The sequence below is a fragment of the Pristis pectinata genome, chromosome 3 (assembly GCF_009764475.1).
Source record: "Pristis pectinata isolate sPriPec2 chromosome 3, sPriPec2.1.pri, whole genome shotgun sequence".
Classification (NCBI taxonomy): Eukaryota; Metazoa; Chordata; class Chondrichthyes; order Rhinopristiformes; family Pristidae; genus Pristis; species Pristis pectinata.
The window spans coordinates 135,433,298-135,453,852 of record NC_067407.1 but is presented as its reverse complement, the minus strand read 5'-3'; the positions used below and the strand labels follow the sequence as shown (position 1 = coordinate 135,453,852).

The following is a 20,555-nucleotide window of genomic DNA, read 5'->3' as shown; positions in this document are numbered from 1 at the left end:
GTAAAATTCTGATAATCTGGAACGATTGGGACTTTGGTTCTAGGCGAGCAGATTTTCTGGACTACTGGATGTAACTCCTATTTACCGAAATAGACCTGTACTTCACTTTTTAAAGTGTTACACGGTAGTATATTAACTTTTCCAGTGAACTTGGTGAGTTTAAAGAGAGTTGGGAATACATAAGCACTGCGGACCTGACTCTTGCTGTAAACCTACCCATGTGCCTGACCACTGGTGTTCTGGAACCCGAGAACCCAACCCCAGCTGCTCTATAACCCCTGACTCTGACTGCACACCTCTCTTGCACCGTCCCAGTCTGAACTAATGAGTGAGCTCGATGATGAACCATCAGGATTTCCAGACAATTGGATCCTGGATTATCAGAGTTTTACTGTATCTCTCGATGTTTGAGTCCTTCATTTGCACTGTTCCTTTCTGTATCAATGAAATGTCAACTTTGCTCCTTGAATATTTCAGAAATATCTTAATTTTTTTTGTGTGTTGAATTGCTTGCAAATGCAGTGATGGTTCAGCAAATGCAGCAATTATTTTAGAAGAGGGGAACAGAAATAGTTCATTTACTCTTTCAAGCCTGATGGGAGCATGGTATTTCTGTGACCCAACTCCTTTGGCCTATATCGTGAATGCCTTTGGTGAACAATCACTCATTCTGAGATTGAAAATTTAACAATTGACCAGTATCAGTGACTGTTTACAGAAGAGTTCCAAACTTCTACCATTCTCTGTATACACAAGTGTTTCCTAATTTCACTACTGATAACCCTTGCTCTTGTTTTCACACTCTGACTGCTAGTCCTAAACTCAAAGTTTTTAAAATCAAAGTTTTATATACCCTAACTTCCCTTTAATATCTTGAAAATTTGGACAGTTAAAGGTTGGTTTGATTGAAATTCCAGGAACTGCAATGCTGATTTGTGTAATTATATTACACAAATTACATTGGATTCCATGAATCATGCACTGCACTTGCTCCAAGACTAATATATACTTAATAAAGTACAATGCAGATATTCCAGGATTCTGTGTCATAGCTTTTCAACCCATTGTGGACCAGACATCTTTGGGTTGATAGGCTGCAACTTGTGGTGCATTGCAGGGATGGGTGCTTGGACCCCAGCTATTCATGACCTGCTTGGACAATTTGGCTGAGGGGAGCAAATCGTATTTTTAGGTTTGCCGATGGCACAAAACTAAGTGGGATTGTGAGTAAGAATGAAGATGTAAAGAGGCTTCAAGAGGATAAAGACAAGCTGACTGAGGGGACAAGACAGGTGGAAAAATGTGAAATTATCTACTTTATTTTTCTTTTCAGAACAGAAAAGCAGAGTATTTTTTTAATGGTGAGAGATTTGAGTAAAGTTGGTGTTCAAAGGGACCTGGACACAAGTCACTGAATGCCAATGTGCAGGTTCTGCATGAAGGCAAATGGTATGTTGGCCTTTATTACAAGAGGATTTGAGTAAGGAAGTAAAGATATATTTGTAGTGAGTATATAAGGTCTTGGTGAGACCACTCCTGCAGTATTTTATACAGTTTAGGTCGTCTTTCCTCAAAAAAAAGGAATATACTTACCATAGAGGGAACACAGCAAAGATTTACTAGACTGATTCCAGGGATGGCAGGTTTGCCATAAGAGGTGAGATTGAGCATTCTTGGTCTGTATTCTGTCATGTTTTTAGAGGAGATCTCATTGAAATTTGCAGAATTCTTACAGAGGTTGTCATTACTGTATGTAGAGTGGATGGTTAACACTGATGTTAATGATGCTTGCAGTGTCCTATCCTTATGTCCAAGACAGACTTGGATGTATGTGGGCAAGACATATAACATGACTAGTCTGTGGACACTCTCGTGTATATAAACAACAAAAGGATGAATAACTAATCAAGCTTTTTTTTTCATTTGAGGGAGGACCATTGGCTGGAATATTAGGAGAATTCACTAGTTAATGCCATACGATTGGAGTGACACCAGAAATTCACTTGTAGTCTAGTTTCTTCTTTGGCTGTCCCTTGAAATCAAGGATGACTTCGACTCCCATTTTGTTGGTTCTGAGGTGGTTAATGAGGTCTGTGTGGGAATTGCGGACTATTCCACAGATGGCAGCTAATGGGCGTTAGGTAGGTTATTTTCAGAGTTAGTCCATTTCTCCAAGCACTTGCACAGGGCCTCTTTGTGCTCCCAGTGTATAACCTTTGTGCTCCCAGAGTGACATGATAGAGGTATATAAAATTATGAGACATATTCACGATAGATGGCCAGACCCTGTTCCCCATGGTAGGGGTCTCTAAAACTAGAGGCTATAGGTTTAAGATGAGAGAAAGGAGGTTTAAAGTGGATCTAAGGGATACATTTCTCAAACAAAGATTAGTTAGTATCTGAAATGGCTGCCAGAGGAGGTGGTGGAGGCAGTATCAGTAGCAACATTTAAGAAGCATTTGGATAGGTACTTGAATGAGCAAGACACAGAAGGATATGGAATTAATGCTGGAAGTGGGATTAGTATAGATAGGTTGATGGTCTGGATAGATGTGGTGGGCTAAAGGGCCTGCTTCTATGTCGTACAGTTCTATGACTCTATGACCTCTTGGTCCTCAATGCTGTCAATAATGCTGCTTTTCCACTTGGAGCTCTTGTGACCAGAAATTCTCAGGAGACGATGGAGATGTTGCATTTCTTCAAGGAGGCTCTGAGCACATGGTTGAATCTTTTCCCCTGTCTGCCTGGTGATCTCTTCCCGTGGCAGAGTTCACAAAACAATGTCTGCTTCAAGCAGTGACCTACACAATGTAGCAACTGGAGTGTTACTAGGGCCTCAATTTTGGGAATATTGGACCGAGAAAAGACACGTTGATTTGCTTGTCCTTCCATTGAATTTGGAGGATTTTGCAGGCAATACCTTTCCAATGCACTGAGGTGCATGCAGTAGGTAGTCCAGCTTTCAGAAGCAAATAGGAGAACTTGTATAACTGCTGCCCAGTAGACTGTGAGTTTTATGGCTTTTTCCTCAATCAACCAAAGGCTTTGTTAGTACATTGAAAGCTGTGATGAATTTCATCAATGATGTCTGCCTTTGCTGCCAGGTGGTCCTCAAGAAATGGGAAGTGGTCCAAGTGGACATTTTTTCTTGCAAATGTTGAGTGCAAGCCTTATCCTCTCATGTTTTAGCGAAAGTGTTGAAGATGGTTTAGAGCTTGGCCTCTGACTGTGAACAAACACAGTGTCGTCATCTCACTGCAGTCCAACTATTGAGGTTTGGATGTTCATGGTTCTGGAGTTGCTATAGGTTGAACAGTTTCCCATGAGTTTTAAAGATCATCTCCAATCACACAGGAAGTTACTTATAGTACATAGAGGTCTTTGCTGCTGAATCCATTATACTAACAATACTGTTGCATTGTGTGCCAGTATATTGTTTAAAAGAAACAACAGAAGTTATATAAAATTTTTTTCAAGATATAGTAGACAAACGTTTACTAATTTTGCTGCTCTGGACATAATTTGATGAGATAGGGAATGAAAGCCAGTTGCAATTTCGTTCATGGAAGTGTCTGTTTTGTCAGTTTGTCTTTTTTTTTTGTAATCCTTACTCATTTCCAAATGGTATGTATTTGTGGAGTTGTTAAATATGAAGTTAATTTCTTGAGTAATTCTTTACACAGGCTGTTCTTGTACCTTGAGCATTTACATCTTGGCACATGTAAAAGATATTGGACATTTGAGCATTTTGGCTGATCAGTGAAATACATATTATAAAGGTTTCCCTCAAACTATTCTCGTCCCATTATTGTTGCTGGCAGCCAAGCTGAGATATGAAGAATTTTGCTGCTTAATTGATGGCGCCTGAAATAAAATCAAAATGCTGGAACAACTCAGCAGGTTGGGCAGCATCTGAGGAAAGAAAACTGATGGAGCCTGTGTTTGGATATCCTAGGATAGCTATGAGTCTGTATTGGATGCCTTTTCCTGTTGGGAAAAACCCTGCCTTTCCTCCATTGAAATGGAGATTGGGCATTTGGCCAAAGTAACAAAAAACTTGATGTTGACATAATCCCAGTAGGAGTCACTAACCTCAAAAGAAAATCATCTAATGTTGTGGATGATTTCTACAAGTACAGAAAGTCCCCGGGTTATGAACGAGTTCTGTCTTTGAGACTTTTCGTAACCCGATTTTGTGTGTAACTCGGAACAGTGTCCGCGCATGCGCACTTGGCCTGGGGATCGCGGCCACGCATGCGCACTTGGGCCAGGGATCGTGGCCGCACATGGCCCCGGCTGCACGTGCGCACTTGGCCCGGGCTTCCCTGACCGCACATGCTCACTTGGCCCGGGGTTGGGCCAAAGAAGGTGTACCGCCGCCGTGTAGGATCGGGGGCTGGGCCCGCTTACGAACCGACCATGAAGGTCAGTTCGTAGGTCGGGGACTTCCTGTATTCATTATTTGCTGATATTTATTTGGCAATGGAGGAACTGAAGTAGTCCTTGATAAACCTGAACAGATAATGACATTCTAATTGCTTGTATCTTTTTGGATATTCTGTACCCCAAACACTTCTTTTGGTGCCAGTCTTCTCTTGGGTCAGTAGTTGTTGGAAACACTGCAGAATCTGGCACTCAAAATCTTTTTGAAAGAGTTTCCAGTTTAGTTGGGTACTGAAATGGAAGGTTGGTTTAAGCTGGAATTTGGCTCTTTATGCGTGTGGCCATAGCCTGGCAAAGTAAATAAACTGTGCCTTGTGTGGAGAAAAGCAAGTCCAGGAGTAGAATTTTCTTTTTGTGTATTTTGGATACATAAAGTGAGTATTTTGTGTTAAAATAAGTCAAGTCACTTGAGACCTGTATAAATGCATTTTTAGAAACAATATTGTTTAATTCCTGAGATTGTGATGCTACCATATGTATATTTACAATAATCAAAATTCCTTCCCTTGGAATACGCAGAACTGCTTTAGTTTGCAAACTGCATGCAGTTTTGGGCTTAACCTAGAGCACTTAAGTCTTGAGTTTGGAGATTGTGGTTTCAAATCCCTCTACGATCTAAAATGCTGCTTTAGGTGTTGCATTGCTGGTGATTTCAATTGTGGTCTTCACGGGATAAACTAGATGATATGGTTTCAAATGCACCAGGTGTGTGAAATTCAAATCAATAATTGGGTAATTTTTGGCCTGACACCAGGGAAAATTAAGCATGAAAACTTCCAAGCTGTTCTTTATATAACAAAAAAAATCCTGGTTTGTTAGCTTTATTTCCCTTGAGGAAAAATAGTCTTTCTTACCCATAAGTGATTGACACTTGGTCTGAAAAAAGCAGAAGCTCAGGTTCTGTCATATATTTAGATTGGCCTGCCTTTCATAACCTAGGCTTCAGAACAAGCAAGATCCTTAGTCTGTTGATTACTATTCTTCCCAATTGTTATAATGGTTCAGTACTTGAACCATTCAAATAAAAATTTGAAAGGGGTAAGGGCACAGGATGTATCATTCATTGTATATTCCTGAAGAGCCCTGCATGCAAGTGCTTAACCATTTCTGCAGCTAGGTAAATGCCAGTGCCAAATACTAGTATGGAAAGTGGCCCAAGAATAGCCTGTCCATAAAAGGCAATTTACTTGAGTTTTCTTTTAATCCAGTGCCATATTCAAATTGCTTAACTCAATTCATTGGATTTTTTTTATTCAGAGGGAAAAATAGGACGTGGTTGTATTGACGTGCTTTTTTTGAAAAGTAATTATGGTGAATTACAATCATATTTAAAGTTTTTTCATGCCACTTATAAATATTTCTGTAAGTGGTGATAGGCCTTATTTCTACCATCTCGTTCCATCCACTACTGTCTTGAATGAACCATTCAGCTGTGGGAGATTCCAAGGTGAGGATCTGATCATGCGATCGTGCAATTACTATAACTGCCTATTTCCATTATCCAGCTCCACCCCTGCCTCACACATCTCCTGCTGAAACCATCCTCTGTTACCTGGGTGATGATTTCAATGTTTTTCTGGCTCGCCTTGTGTGTGCTACCTTTTAGATAGGAAACCATCCAAAATATGGCTCCCTGCATCTGAATTTGCACTAAGTCCTGTTCAGCCTTCATCTCTGCACTCATTGCCTTGCACTCTATGCCCTGCACTGTTTTACAACTTAACATCTTCATCCTTACTTTGCTTTTCCTATTTTTGTAATCTTATTCAGCCTACAATAATTCCTGCAGCCATTATTGGTGCTGGTGTCTTCACATGACGGGGATCGAAATTTTGGAATTTCCCTGAACCCCTCCAACTTTTTACCTGTTTTGCCACCCTCTTTAAAAACTACCTCTTTGACCAAGCTTTTGGCCGTCTACCTTAATGTCTTCTTGTGTTGCTCAGTATCAAATTTTGTGTGAAAGTTGGGCATAATACTAAGATAAACATGCAATATAGTTGTTGATTGCCTTGAGCATTATTGAGACTGATCAATGTGAGGATCCTGGGTTTGATGTTCTTGGGGGTTATAGAGAGCCTAACGGAGGATGTTGAGATAAGATATCTTTATTAGTCACATGTACATCGAAACACACAGTGAAATACATCTTTTTGCATAGTGTTCTGGGAGCAGCCCGCAAGTGTCGCCACGCTTCCGATGCCAACATAGCATGCCCGCAACTTCCTAACCTGTACATCTTTGCAATGTGGGAGGAAACCGGAGCACCTGGAGGAAACCCACGCAGACATGGGGAGAACGTACAAACTCCTTACAGACAGTGGCCGGATTTGAACCCGGATCGCTGGCACTGTAAAGCGTTACACTAACCGCTACACTATCATGCCTGCTGTGCTGGATGTTGTGTCATCTATTGGTCTGATTTGGTTGGTCTAATTCCCTCATGCGATCAAGCACAAAAGGAGTTGTAAATCCACCTCTATCAAGTTTATTGGGTTTTCATTGATAATCCTGCATTCCTGTGTTTCCATGAGAAACGCATCAAAACTTAGTTGGCTCCAGTTAACAGCAACATTTCAGCCACTTGAATAATCGTCATCAGTTTATCTTCCATTTTCATTCCAACCTGTTGTTGCTCTTGTGACAAGTCTCACTTCAGTTAATTTTGTAGTGTTTTGCTTTGTTTTTCAGAGAGATTCTTAATTGTATTCTGTGGTAGCTGCTACCATCGCCCCCCTACCCACATTTTATTGTCAATCTTCACCACCGTTCTGCCCCACCAACCCCATCCCATGTGCCTTCCTTCACTTTGTTCATTTGGTTTGGTACCAACATGATCTTTCAAGCTCCTCTCACCGCTTGTGCTGGCGAAAGGAAATATCAGCAGTAAACTTGATATAATTCTCTTCCTTTTGCTTCTCTTTTTAGAAGTTGCCAAGCTATTCCCTCAGGCCCACTTATCTAATGCTTGATGTAGCTCAAATTAGGGATTGAATGTTTGGATTCTGCCCTGCCTCCACCATGGCTCCTTACATTGGACATTGCATGGAGCTTTGAGATTTTTATTTACTCCCCCGTAAATATCTGACCTACCAAAGCATTGAAACTTCCCCTTCAACCTGCCCACAGAACTGAATTGTTAAAAGTAGAAATGCTGATTTGGAAACTGGCCTAATACTTGAATTGATTTGTGTACTGTATAGGATTTTCAGCTATGGGTTTTGTTAAGACCAGTCAAGTACTAAATAAATCATTAATTATACAACATGGAGTAATTTAGTTTTCTTGTTACAACTTTCTATTTGCTGATGATTGACATTCAGGAAATTCAAAAGATCTTGCTGGAAAGGGATTCTAACCACACCTAGCTTCCAGGGTCGCATTGATAAGTCTAGACCCATAGTCATTGATGTGAATATCAATGACTTTGGGTCTAGACTCATCAATGCTATATGAATATGAATATCCAAAAAAACTACACATATTGGAGATTTGAAAATAATAAAAGAAAATGCTGGAAACAGTCCTACACCTGAAACATCAATTTTGTTTCTCTTTCCACAGATGTAGTCTGACCTGCTGAATGTATCCAGTGGTTTCTCTTTTTATTTTGGCCATTCTTATGAAACATTGTTGTATCTGGCTAAGTGACTGGAAGTATTTAAAGTCCTAATTAAGAAAAAGAAATGAGAGTAGGGCTGTGCTATTCAATAAGATAGTGGCTGATGTGGCTCAATTCAATTTCCCACACAATCCTCCTGTCCTCTGTTTTTTGATGTCCAAAAGTCCCTCAATCTCAGCCTCAAATATACTCAACAACTGAGTATCCACACCCTCTTGAAGTAGATCATTCCAAAGACTTAAAACCTCAAGTGAAGAAGCTTTTCCATTCTTCTTTCATAACTGGCTGACCCGAAATCCTGGGACTGCACCTTTGGACTATTGAGGACTTTTTATACTCTGGACACAGCACCATTTGCATCTGTGAGCTATCCTGTTTCATATTGTCTGGTTAAAAATTTCTTACTGCAAAGAAAAGAAGATTAGCATTTGGCATCTGTTGGTATCTGTGAAGCATCCTACATTGCTTCATGTTTAGTGGTTAGTTTTAAATGTAATGACTTGTATATAGGTGAATGTGGTAGCCACTGCGGCTCCACCAATGTACCACAAACAACAGAGACAAATGAGCATATAATTTATTTTTGGTGTTGATTGTTGAGGAAGGAAGTTGGTTTGGACATGGTAAGAATGGCCCAGTCCTCTTCAAAAAGTGCTATGGAATGTTTTGCATCAATCCATGTAGGCAGCCACAGCTTTAGCACTTTCATGCCTAATCTAAATTTACTGAGATCTGTTTCCTTAGCTTGCAGTAGTCAATTTTTCTAACTTAAAAAATCAGCCCCAATAACTTAGTAGAATTTCAATGACATTCTCACTGATAACTTCAGTACAGGTAACTTTAAGATCATTTGACAATGGTGTCTTGCTGCAATTATAGAGCCTTGGTGAGACAGCACTTGGAATATGGAGTGCAAACTAGGAAATAATAGACCAATGAGCCTTCCATCAGTGGTAGGGAAATGATTAGAGAAGATTCCTCAGGGACAGGATCTACTCGCATTTGAAAAAGCAGAGACTTTTTAGGGAACATCAGTATGGCTTTGTGCGGGTAAGGTTATATCTTACAAATTTGAGTTTTTTGAGGAGTTGATGAAGATGGGTGAGGGTAGGCCGGTAGATGTTGTACAAATGGGTTCTTTCTCAGATTTGCAGGCTATGAGTAGCAGAATACTGAAAAGTAAATGCTTTGGTCTCAACTATTCATGATGTATGTCAACAATTTGGCTGAGGGAATCAAATTAACAATTCGATATTTGCTGATGATACAAAACTAAGTGGAAATGTGAGTAGTGATTAGGATGTAAAGGGGTCATCAAAGAGATACAGAATGGAAAACAATATGTTAGATGGAGTACAATGTGGGAAAAAGTGTGGTTAACCACTTCAGTAGAGAAAACTCGTATACTGACTACTATATTTACCAGTGGAAGATTGGGTAGTGTTGATGTTTAAAGGGACTTCGATGTCCTTGTACACATCACTGAAAGCTGTAGTAAGCGATTAAGAAGGTTAGCCTTTATTGCAAAAGGATCTGAATGCAGGAATAAACTTGTCTTACTGCAATTATATTGACTCTGGTGTGACCACGCCTGGCGTAATGTGTGCAGTTTTGGTTGTGTGTCATAATTGCTTTAGAGAGAATGCCGCAAATGTTCACTGGACTGGTTCCTGGGATGTCATATGAGGAGAGGTTGTGCATGCTGGGCCTACTCATTGGCATGGACCTGCACTTTGATGTGAGGTAACCATTGTCTCAGCAGCATGAGGAAGTTTATTCATTGCATTAGTTTGATGCAGTTTGGTGGGTTTAATAACTGATTTTGCTTGTGGATGTAAATTTATGCTGATCTGTATAAAAACTAAATAGTAAGTTGGAATCATTTTGCTATTGTTTCTGTCGCCTTTAGCGTAAGGAATGAGGTGTTAATCTTCTACATAGTAATGACAGTAAAATACATTTGAATATCCTTTCATCTTTAATGCTTCCATTGAAATTTCTTCAAGTTGCTTGAAAAGGGAGTCAAAGTTGAGTTTATTGTCACATGCACAAGAACATGGAACATTACAGCACAGTACAGGCCCTTCGGCCCACAATGTTGTGTTGACATTTTATCTAGTCAAAGATCAATCTAACTATTCCCTGCCACATACCCCTCCATTTTTCTATCATCCATGTGCCTATCTAAGTCTCTCTTAAATGTCCCTAATGTATCTACCTCTACCAGCACCCCTGGCAGCACATTCCACGTACCCTCCTCTCTGTGTAAAAAAAATCTCTGATATCCTCCCCCCTCCCCCCCCCCCCCCCCCCCCCGTATTTTCCTCCAATCACCTTAAAATTATGTCCCCTCGTGTTAGCCATTTCTACCCTGGGAAAAAAGTCTCTGGCTGTCCACTCGATCTATGCCTCTTATCTTTTACACCTCTATCAGGTCACCTCTCGTCCTCCTTCATTCCAAAGAGAAAAGCCCTAGCTCACTCAACCTATCTTGATAAGACATGCTCTCTAATCCAGGTAGCATCCACGCTTTCTAAAGCTTCCACATGCTTCCAATAGTGAGGCAACCAGAACTGAACACAATATTCTAAGTGTGGTCTAACCAGAGTTTTATAGAGCTGCAACATTACCTTGTGGTTCTTGAACTCAATCCCCCGACTAATGAAGGCCAACAAACCATATGCCGCCTTAATAACCCTACCAACTTGCGTGGTAATTTTGAGGGATCTATGGATTTGGATCCCAAGAAATCTTTGTTTCCCCCACACTGCTAAGAATCCTACCATTACCCTGTATTCTGCCTTCAAATTCGACCTTCCAAAGTGAATCACTTCACACTTTTCCAGGTTGAACTCCGTCTGCCACTTCTCTGCCCAGCTTTGCACCCTATCAATGTCCTGTTGTAATCCTCGACAACCTTCTACACTATCCACAACCACCACCAACCTTCGTGTCATCTGCAAATTTACTAACCCACCCTTCCACTTCCTCATCCAAGTCATTCATAAAAATCACTAAGAGCAGGGGTCCCAGAACAGATCCCTGCGGAATACCACTGGTCACTGACCTCTAGGCAGAATACGATCCACCTACAACCACCCTCTGCCAATTCCAAATCCACATAGCCAAGCTTCTCTGGATCCCATGCCTCCTGACCTTCTGAATGAGCCTATCATGGGGAACCTTATCAAACGCCTTACTAAAATCCATATACACCACATCCACTGCTCTACCCTCATCAGTGTGTTTTGTCACATCCTCAAAGAATTCAATTCATGAGGCATGACCTGCCCCTCACAAAGCCATGCTGTCTGTCCCTAATCAGGCTATGCTTCTCCAAATGCTCATAAACCCTGTCCCTAAGAATGTTTTCCAATAATTTGCCCACGACTGAAGTAATGCTCACTGGTCTATAATTTCCAGGGTTATCCCTACTCCCTTTCTTGAACAAAGGAATAACATTTGCCACCCTCCAATCATCTGGTACTACTCCTGTGGCCAGTGAGGACACAAAGATCATCGCCAAGGGCTCAGAAATCTCTTCCCTTGCTTCCCGTAGTATCCTGGGATATATCCCGTCTGGCCCTGGGGCTTGTCTATCTTAATGTTTTTCAAAAGTTCCAGCACATCCTCCTCCTTAACATCGACATGTTCTAGCTTATCAGCCTGTTTTATACTGTCCTCACAAACATCAAGGTCTCTCTCACAGGTGAATACTGAAGCAAAGTATTCATTAAGGACCTCCCCTACCTCCTCTGACTCCAGGCACATATTCTCTCCTCTATCCCTAATCAGTCCTACCTTCACTCTAGTCATCCTCCTGTTCTTCACATACGAGTAGAACGCCTTGGGTTTTCCCTAATCCTACTTGCCAAGGCCTTCTCATGCCCCCTTCTAGCTCTCCACTCTTAAGCTCCTTCCTGGCTACCTTGTAACTCTCAGTAGCCCTGTCTGGTCCTTGCCTCCTAAACCTTAAGTAAGCTTCTTTCTTTCTCTTCACTAGATATTCCACATCTCTTGTCAACCATGGTTCCTTCACCCTACCATCCTTTTCCAACCTCAATAGGACAAACCTATCCAGAACCCCCTCGAAACAACCTCCATGTTCCCATTGTGCATTTCCCTGAGTACGTCTGCTCCCAATTTACACTCCCAAGCTCCTGCCTAATAGCACCATAATTCCCCCTCCCCCAATTAAATACTTTCCCATACCATCTGCTCCTATCCCTCTCCAAGGCGAGGGTAAAAGTCGGAGTTGTGGTCACTGTCTCTGAAATATTCACCCACTGAGAGATCTGACACCTGACCAGGTTCTCTGCCTAGTACCTGGTCCAGAATGGCCTCTCCTCTGGTCGACCTGTATGTACAGGTGCAATGAAAAACTTACTTGCAGCAGCATCACAGGCGCATAGCATCAGATAAAGAACATTCACAAGAAAAACATAAATCAAACATAAACTATACACAATTTATGTTTAAGACTTTATCTCAGGCCTACATTGATGCTCCAACCTGACTCAAGAAACTACGCTGGAGTTTTGTTTTATCCTACATTTTCTAAAGAGGAGTCCAATTTTAGTTTTTCAAAAAAAAACTGCAGATGCTGGAAATCTAAAACAAAAACAGGAATTGCTGGAAATAATAAGCAGGTCAGGCCTCATCTGTGGTAAGAGAAACACAGCCAATGTTTCAGGTCACAGACCCTTCATCAGAACCCAGTTCTGAAGCATTGATTCTCTTCCGTTCCCGTCTTAGTTATCACTTCCCTGGTTTGGAAATGTTCTGTGGAACAATACTTCAAAATGTTGCAATGTGAATTTTATTATGTGACTGTTGTTTATTTTGACTAACAACTGAATGCCACTTCATTTTAACTATACAAGTTCAGATACCTGGATTGATCAATGCCATAAGGTTGTGATGTAAAGAATGCAGAAAGAAGAACTGATGAAAGATGGTCATTAAATGTCTAGTCTGTCTCTCTCCCCAGATGCTGCCTGATGTGCTGAATGTTTCTAACATTTTCTGTTTTTATTTCAGTTTTAAGCATCTGTGGTGTTTTGCTTTTCTGGGAACATCATGCCCAAATCCACAGGATTATCAATCACTGGTTCAGACTGACTAAGATTTCGCTTATTAATGCAAAGCAACAACGTGCTTAGGAATGACAATAACAATATGCAGCAGTCAGCAGATTGAACAGGGCTGTTTTGTAAGTGCTAATTTTACAAGCAGATATGTGAAAGGCGTTGGTCATGAACATTGAGCCAGAAGCTCAATACTTCCTTATTATTACATAATTATTTACTCTCAGCTTTACAACCATTTTCCGCCAGAGCCTAATATGTCTCCCAATTTAGCATGTTAAGAGGTAGGGCAGTGCCATAAAGGAGCAGTCCCAATTCAGGTTCACTTGACCTAATTCTCAAGTGTCAAAGCTGAGAGTTCAATGCCCAACAGGTTTTAATCTGGGCACACTTTTAACTCATCTGTGGTAAATGCACTATTGGCCTTAAAAACTGTCAAGTCTGGAGTTCTCTCCTTAAAGATATGCTCTTTAACTAGCTTTGATCAGGTTCATAATAGAAACAATTAATTCTGCACCTTTGCAAATATGAAGTAGAATTAATTGTATATTGATTGTTGTTGACTTTTCTGTCCCCAAGCTGACTTCAGTGTGTCACAGTTGGTTAAATTTCTGTTGAAGTAAAAACACAGATGCATGAGGCTTCCATTTATTTTAAAATCCAGTCTTTCTTCCTTCATCATGTCCTCCTAACTGCTTTGCTGGTGTTGTATAGTTAGTTTTCTATGTGCTGGATGCCGATCTGGTGTCTCGGTTCATTCAGTGGCTGTTGATAGTTTTGGCAAGCTATTTGATCTGGAGATTGAAGATAGCCCAGAAAACTCATTTAGGCTTTTGGGCATCCAGCAGGCACTGAATAGCTTTCATTTGCAAAATTTTACTGTCTGTAATCCAGAGAATTGATGTTAATTGCAGTGGTCCATACCACCACAATTAATGACATTCAATTTGTCATAGACTAGAAATCTGACTTGGGTATTCTTGTACTTTTAAAAATAAATACAACAGTAGCTAAATCAAAGAGTGTGATGCACCAAAAAGATCGGAAAATATATTGGCTCCAAATCAGTTAAACTTTGATGTTCATACACATCTATAAAGATCCTTCAACTTTTCAAGCAAATGTGACAGGTGTGTGAGCATGTGTTTGCTGCTTATCTTCACAGTTGCATAATTTGCACAGACCTGTTTCTGAGCTCAGAATAGAATGATGCCTCAGCAAAACGGTCACTGGACATTTCACGTACTCTGTTGTCAACTGCATCACCTGTTGGAATAGGTTTGTACATCCTGACAGGCGAGGTGAGAGCAAAGATTAAAAATGTATTGAATTTAAGGAAAGCACTGAAGTTGTTGACGTAAAATAGCACACACTTGCAGTATGGAAGAGAGGAGGTTCCCCCAAATGCTGCAGATATACTAGGCTCTCCACTGTGGGTACTTTGACATGCCTAAATTGGTGACATACCTGAGTTGGAGAGAGTCCAAGGCAGAATAACTTCAGTTTATATTTTCTTTATCCTTTCTATGAAGCTTCTTGGGATTTTTATTGTAGTTGAAGTTTATTAATAAAACTTGGTACCCACGATTTGGAAAATGGATACTAGAACAAAATCTTATTACTGTGGTCATTTTAACTTGTATACAACATGATAATTTTAACACCTGTTCTAACAACAGTAAACTGTAGCATGGTCTTGTGCAAGAAGAAATATGATTTACAAAAAGTAAATCCCTAAGTTTTGGTTTGAGTATCCTTACTAAGGTCGGTATCAAATCTAAGGAAATTTACAGGCATCAATTACCAACCAGCACTGTTTTAGGATGTGGGAAGAAACTGGAGCAACTGCAGAAACCCATGAGGGCATGGTGTGAGTGTACAAAACTATACATGGAGCACCTAAGGTCAGGATCAATTGGAGCTGAGAGGCAATGGTGCTAACTGCTATGCCACCACAATTAAGTTCATCCTGTTTATGTTTGAATCTGATTAAACTTTCTTATTCGGAAGCCAGTACCTTCTTGTCCACAGCATTTATTGAAACATGGAGCTTATTTCCTCTGCAGTACTGTGGTGTCATATTATATACAAGATCCTTAAGAGCTCTTTGCTCTGACAAAATGATACTCCTGCAGATCTTTGTTATTAAGCAACTCAGCAAAAGAAATTAAGTTCTCCTTTGAAGCAATCTGTGTGAGCTATTTCAGGAATGCTTTTGGGTATAAGGCTCTTTATTGTGTGAGTGTATGAACAGTTGTTGCTTGTTTTTGTTTGCCTGTTGAGTAGGAAAGAGGTAGGAGAGAAATTACATCTTCTGAAGGAGAACTGAAGAACCTAGCCATATTTAGTTGGTGTCCCAGATAGGAATGAGGTAATGAAAGTATATGAGCCAGTTACCCTTTCGTCTCAAACTTAACATACAGTTTAAAGTAAAATATATATCTGTATTTTTGTCAAGCAGAACTAAAGTAACCCAGATTGATGTAGATGGAAATATTGTCCTGAGTGTTTTGCTTTGAAGGAAAAGGTACGCTCTGATCATGATGAAATAGAAATGGGAAAGCAAAAAACTGCATGTTGGAAATGTGAAATAATTGAAAATGCTGGGGATATTTAGTTGGTCAGGTAACGTTTCTGGAGAGAGAGGTTGTTGAACTTGCTCCAGAATACAGTTATGATAAAATAGAATGTGTTTAATTTGATATCTGCTTCTTAATGCTCTGAACCTATACTTGATGAGCAGGTAACTTGCTCCTATAACTCACCAATGACACTCGTGTTTTCTCCCCATGTATTCCATTCCTTGCAGAAAATAATCTTGACTCTGTATCTTTTAGCAAATCATTTCCATTATCCCATGCTCCACAAATAGCGATTAGTCTCAATAGAATAACATTGCATCATTGATAATGAATTACTTTGAGTGCTTATTTAACTTTAAAATAGTGAGACTGAACCACTTAAGGTGATGGTGCACAAGGGAGAAACTTGGCATGGATATTATGTTATCCGGAATGAGCACCTGAACTAGTTGATGTGACCTTTGTCTATTGTCTCATTCAAAGCACAACAGTCGCTCTGGATTCGTCAACTATAGTGTTGGGTTATGGCATCATGTCTTGGGAGGAATGGTTGAATCCACAGTTTCTAAGCAATCCTACCAACTGAAACAAGCTAAAACTATGCAACAGTACTACAATCTGTTAGAAACATTTCCTATCTGGCTGATTTACTGCTAATTGAGTTCGATGTGTTCTCTTGCCTTTGGTGTTTGTGTATATAAGGGGCAGGCAATCAGATTGTTTCTGGAAAATCATACACATGTATTACTGATTCTTTGAGTCAAAAGGCAAAGCTCATCCTCTTTGTCAATGAAGCTTGACTATCAAATGTATTCTCCATTGAGACTCTTATGCTAGACTCTTTATTTATATAAAACACAGATATGTTTGTATCTGCATAGAGTCATCATAATTGTACAGGCTAAATTTCCATTCCTATTTCTTTCCTGATGGGTTGAAATGTAGCAAATGAGTAAATATATCCACCTGCATGGAAAATTTGGCTAGTAGCCCTCAATTGCACAATAATGAAACTGCTTTCTATTTACATAGGACGTACTGATACCAATCTGTTAAATTAATGCCGCATGTGCAAGGGACTTTTATTTTAAACAAAGGAAATAAAGTTCTCTTGTTCGCATTCTAGATGTACTTATTATTCCTCTTGCACTTGGGATCATTTGTGGATAGCAGTTGTAGTTTTCCAGGTTTTTGTTTGCCTTGATTCTTTACTGTTACTGGCTAGAGAAGAATAGTTTCATGTAGGTTCTTGGTGATTCAGAAACTTATTAATTATGAGGCACAGAAGGATCCATTTGGCCAATCATGCCTGTGAAGGCACTTTGAAAGAGCTGTCCAGTTACCTCAACTCTATGTCTATCCACAACCTTGTAGTATTGTGTTCGAAAGATGTTATTCCGTTTGTAAAAGTTGTGGTGGCGCTGAGGGTGTTCTGGTTCACTATTTTAATCTATCCACACCCTTACTGCACATAGGAAAGTAAATATGTGCATTGCAGTGCATTTTTTATAAACTGCTAATGCTCTTGACCTATCTAACAGCAGTTTATGTTTAAATGTTCTTTGTGTTGTGTTCGACTTCTGTAATTTATGTAATTGTGTGTCCAAGTCTATTTTCATTTGATTTTTGCAACTGGACAATTTAGCCCTCTACTTCAAACCGCTCAATACAATCTGAAAATTATTTTCAGTAAGTTGCCTTTGGACTTTATATATGTTATTATGGTTGTGCATTGTGACAGGGTTTTTTTTAGTAGTTTATTTGACCTCGGGGGGGGGGGCGGGGGGAACAAAAAACAGACTACTGTCCTTTCTCCAATTTCACTTTACTTTCAACTCATTGTGACCTGTATTTGTTAGGGATGCTTGTGTTAATTCCCCTTATCAGACTTCAGCCTCTCCCATAATACCAAAATAGTCTTTATTAAAGTCAACAGTGACGTCCGATGTGACTTTGAAGATACGACATCCACTCTGTAGGCTCTGATATGGTTGAGCATACCAACATCTTCCTCGGTCATCCAGTAGGGTGACACAGCAAATGCCTGGCTCCATTCTTATCCCTCCAGGGAATTACCCAGCATGACTCCTCTCCCTTGTCTAGCATTGCTTCTGATCTCCCAATGATCTAGAGTTAGTTTTGGTTCAAAGACAAAGGTTCTTTGACCTGAAATATTAACAGAAATGTTAACTATTTCTATTCCTACAGAATCAGCCTGACCTGATGAATATTTCCAGTATTTTCTGCTTTTAATTTAGATTTCCAGTATCTGCATTTTTTTTGATTTTCATTTCCTGATGATCCACCCTTGGTTGCCTCCTACCAACTACATGTGTCTCTCAGCAAGAGCATCACTTTCCACTGCATTGATGACAACCTGGACCTCACTATTATCTCTAAATTGTCAGATTTTTATATTTATTTTTTATTTTTTTGTGTACTATATTTTTATATTTATTACATTTATATTTATTTTACATTTATAATACTTATCCAACATTGAGTACAGGATGAGCAGAAATTTTCATTAATATTAGGAAGGCCAAAGCTGCTGTCTTTGATCCCCATCATAGATGCTACTGGCGACCCTCACATTACAACATTTGCCTCCAGGTTAAGGAAATTCACCTTTACAGAATTCACAAGTCACTATCCAAAGATTTGAGGTACAGAATAAAATTTGCTCTCATGGAATTTGTGGTTAAAAAAAAATTAACAAAATCAACACAACTTTTTTTTTAACTCTCATTTCTTGATAGATGTACAGATGATGCAGCTTTGTAGAAAATTGCAATTTGGCCCATTTTCTAGGGAAGCAACCCGCCCCCCCCCCCCCCCCCCCCCCCCCCATAACATGGGGGTCACCTGTACTCCCTAACAGTAATTCCATCACTCTAGCTGGCAACTGTCTGAAAGTCAACCAGACTGTACTCAACCTTGGTCTTGTATTTAACCTGAGGTGGGCAATACTTTTTATTTAATCATTCACAGAATATGAACTTAACCATGCTGCAGTGAGATGGTCTATTTCCACCTTATTTGACATTACCCATGTCCATTGCTGCAGTTCTCACCTCCTTCTTTGTTTATGCATTTTTCAGGACATGGCCAGTATTGGCAAGACGAGCATTTATTGCCCGTCCCTAACTGCTCTTGGACACCACAATTGGTGGTATAGTGTAAAGAAGGTTAAGGTTACAACAGGATGTAGACCTACCAGGAAAATGGTCAAAGGAATGACAGATGGGGTTTAATTGAGACGTACAAAGTGATCCATTGTGGGATGTTAAACCAGAGCAGGACGTGCACAGTGAATGGCAGGCCCTGGAGAGTGTTGTAGACTGGAGGTACAAGTGCATGGTTTCCTTAAAGGTATGGAATGCTTGCTGTCATCGGTCGGGACAATGAGTACAAGAATTGGGAGGTAGTGTTACAACTATACAAAAAGTTGGCGAGACTGCATCTGGAGTATTGTTGCAGTTCTGGTTGCTACTATAGAAAGGATGTTATTAAGCTAGAGAGGATGCAGAAAGGATTCACAAGGATTTTGCCAGGACTAGAGGGCTTGAGTTATAAATTGAGGCACGATAGGCTGGGACTGTTCTCCCTGGAGCAAAGGAGACTGAGGAGTGACCTTACAAAGGTTTATAAAATCATGAGGGGCATAGATAAGGTGGATGGTTACTGTCTTTTTCCCAGGGTAGGGGAGTCCAAAGCTAGAGGGCATAGGTTTAACGTGAGAGGGGAAGGATTTAAAGGTGACAATGGCGCAACTTTTTCATACAGAGAGTGGTGGGTATATGAAATGAGCTGCCAGAGGAAGTGGATAATTGCAACATTTAAAAGACATTTAGACAGGTACATGGATGGGAAAGGTTTGTAGAAATATTGGCCAAATGCAGGCAAATGAGACTAGCTGAGGGTAGGCACCTCTGTCGGGAAGGGCAATTTAGGGCGAAGGGCCTGTTTCCATGCTGTATAACTTTACTCCAAATGTGATCTCACCAGGACCTTGCATATTATCTTTGGGACATTTGTTAAAAACCTGGGTCAAGGTAGGTTTCATCACTTGACTTGATTCCTGTTGTGCCTTATTGTCAGATTCTGTTTCTTAACCTTTGTTTGAAATGGCTTGTTAAGGGTGCCATGTTAGTTTCATTGATCAATAATTGACAGTGGTGTACTTACCCAGTGCATGTGTGATAGAAGTTTTGATGTTTGGGCTTTTCTTTTGATTCAAAAGAAAATACAGGCTATGGCTATTCCAAGATTAATTCAGTACAATATTTCAAATTTTGTAATTACCTGAAATTATCGATGAATGCCTTTGGAACAAGCAGACTTTATAATGTGTTCTCTGTGACAACAGTGTGATTGTGTGTCCATGTAAGTGTTTTTGTTATTGTGTTGAGGGATGATGGCTCTTTGCATCTTGGAATAAGTCTGGAATCTATAAGAGATGTAGTTCTGAATTGTGTAGCTCCAGGAAGTTGAAGAAAGAAAGCACTGCATTTTCCATTCATTTCTTTTACCGGTTTCTTTTTGATTTTTATTGTCTGTTCCTTTTTGTGCACAGTTGTTCTTTGCTTCTCGTTGTGCTTTACTTGTTTGGCAAATGTACTTAACGTTTGTGTGCGTGTGGGAGAGAGTGGATGGATAGGTGGCAGTGCTTGCATTTTAATGTATTTATGTTTTGTATATTTATGCTATAATTAAAAGTAGTTCAAATCATTGAGCAAAGAAAGAATCCTCTGTGCTTCACTGAAGAAGTCTGCTGGCAATAATGAAGATAAACACGAAACATATGGAATAAAATATCCC

The 20,555-nt window shown here is 40.0% G+C and overlaps 1 protein-coding gene across 1 annotated transcript in view; it reads left to right on the top strand.

Moving 5' to 3' along the window:
* Nucleotides 1-20,555, top strand: part of LOC127567954 (kinesin-like protein KIF13B) — a 160,084-nt gene that overhangs the window by 46,075 nt on the left and 93,454 nt on the right. The window lies entirely within an intron of this gene.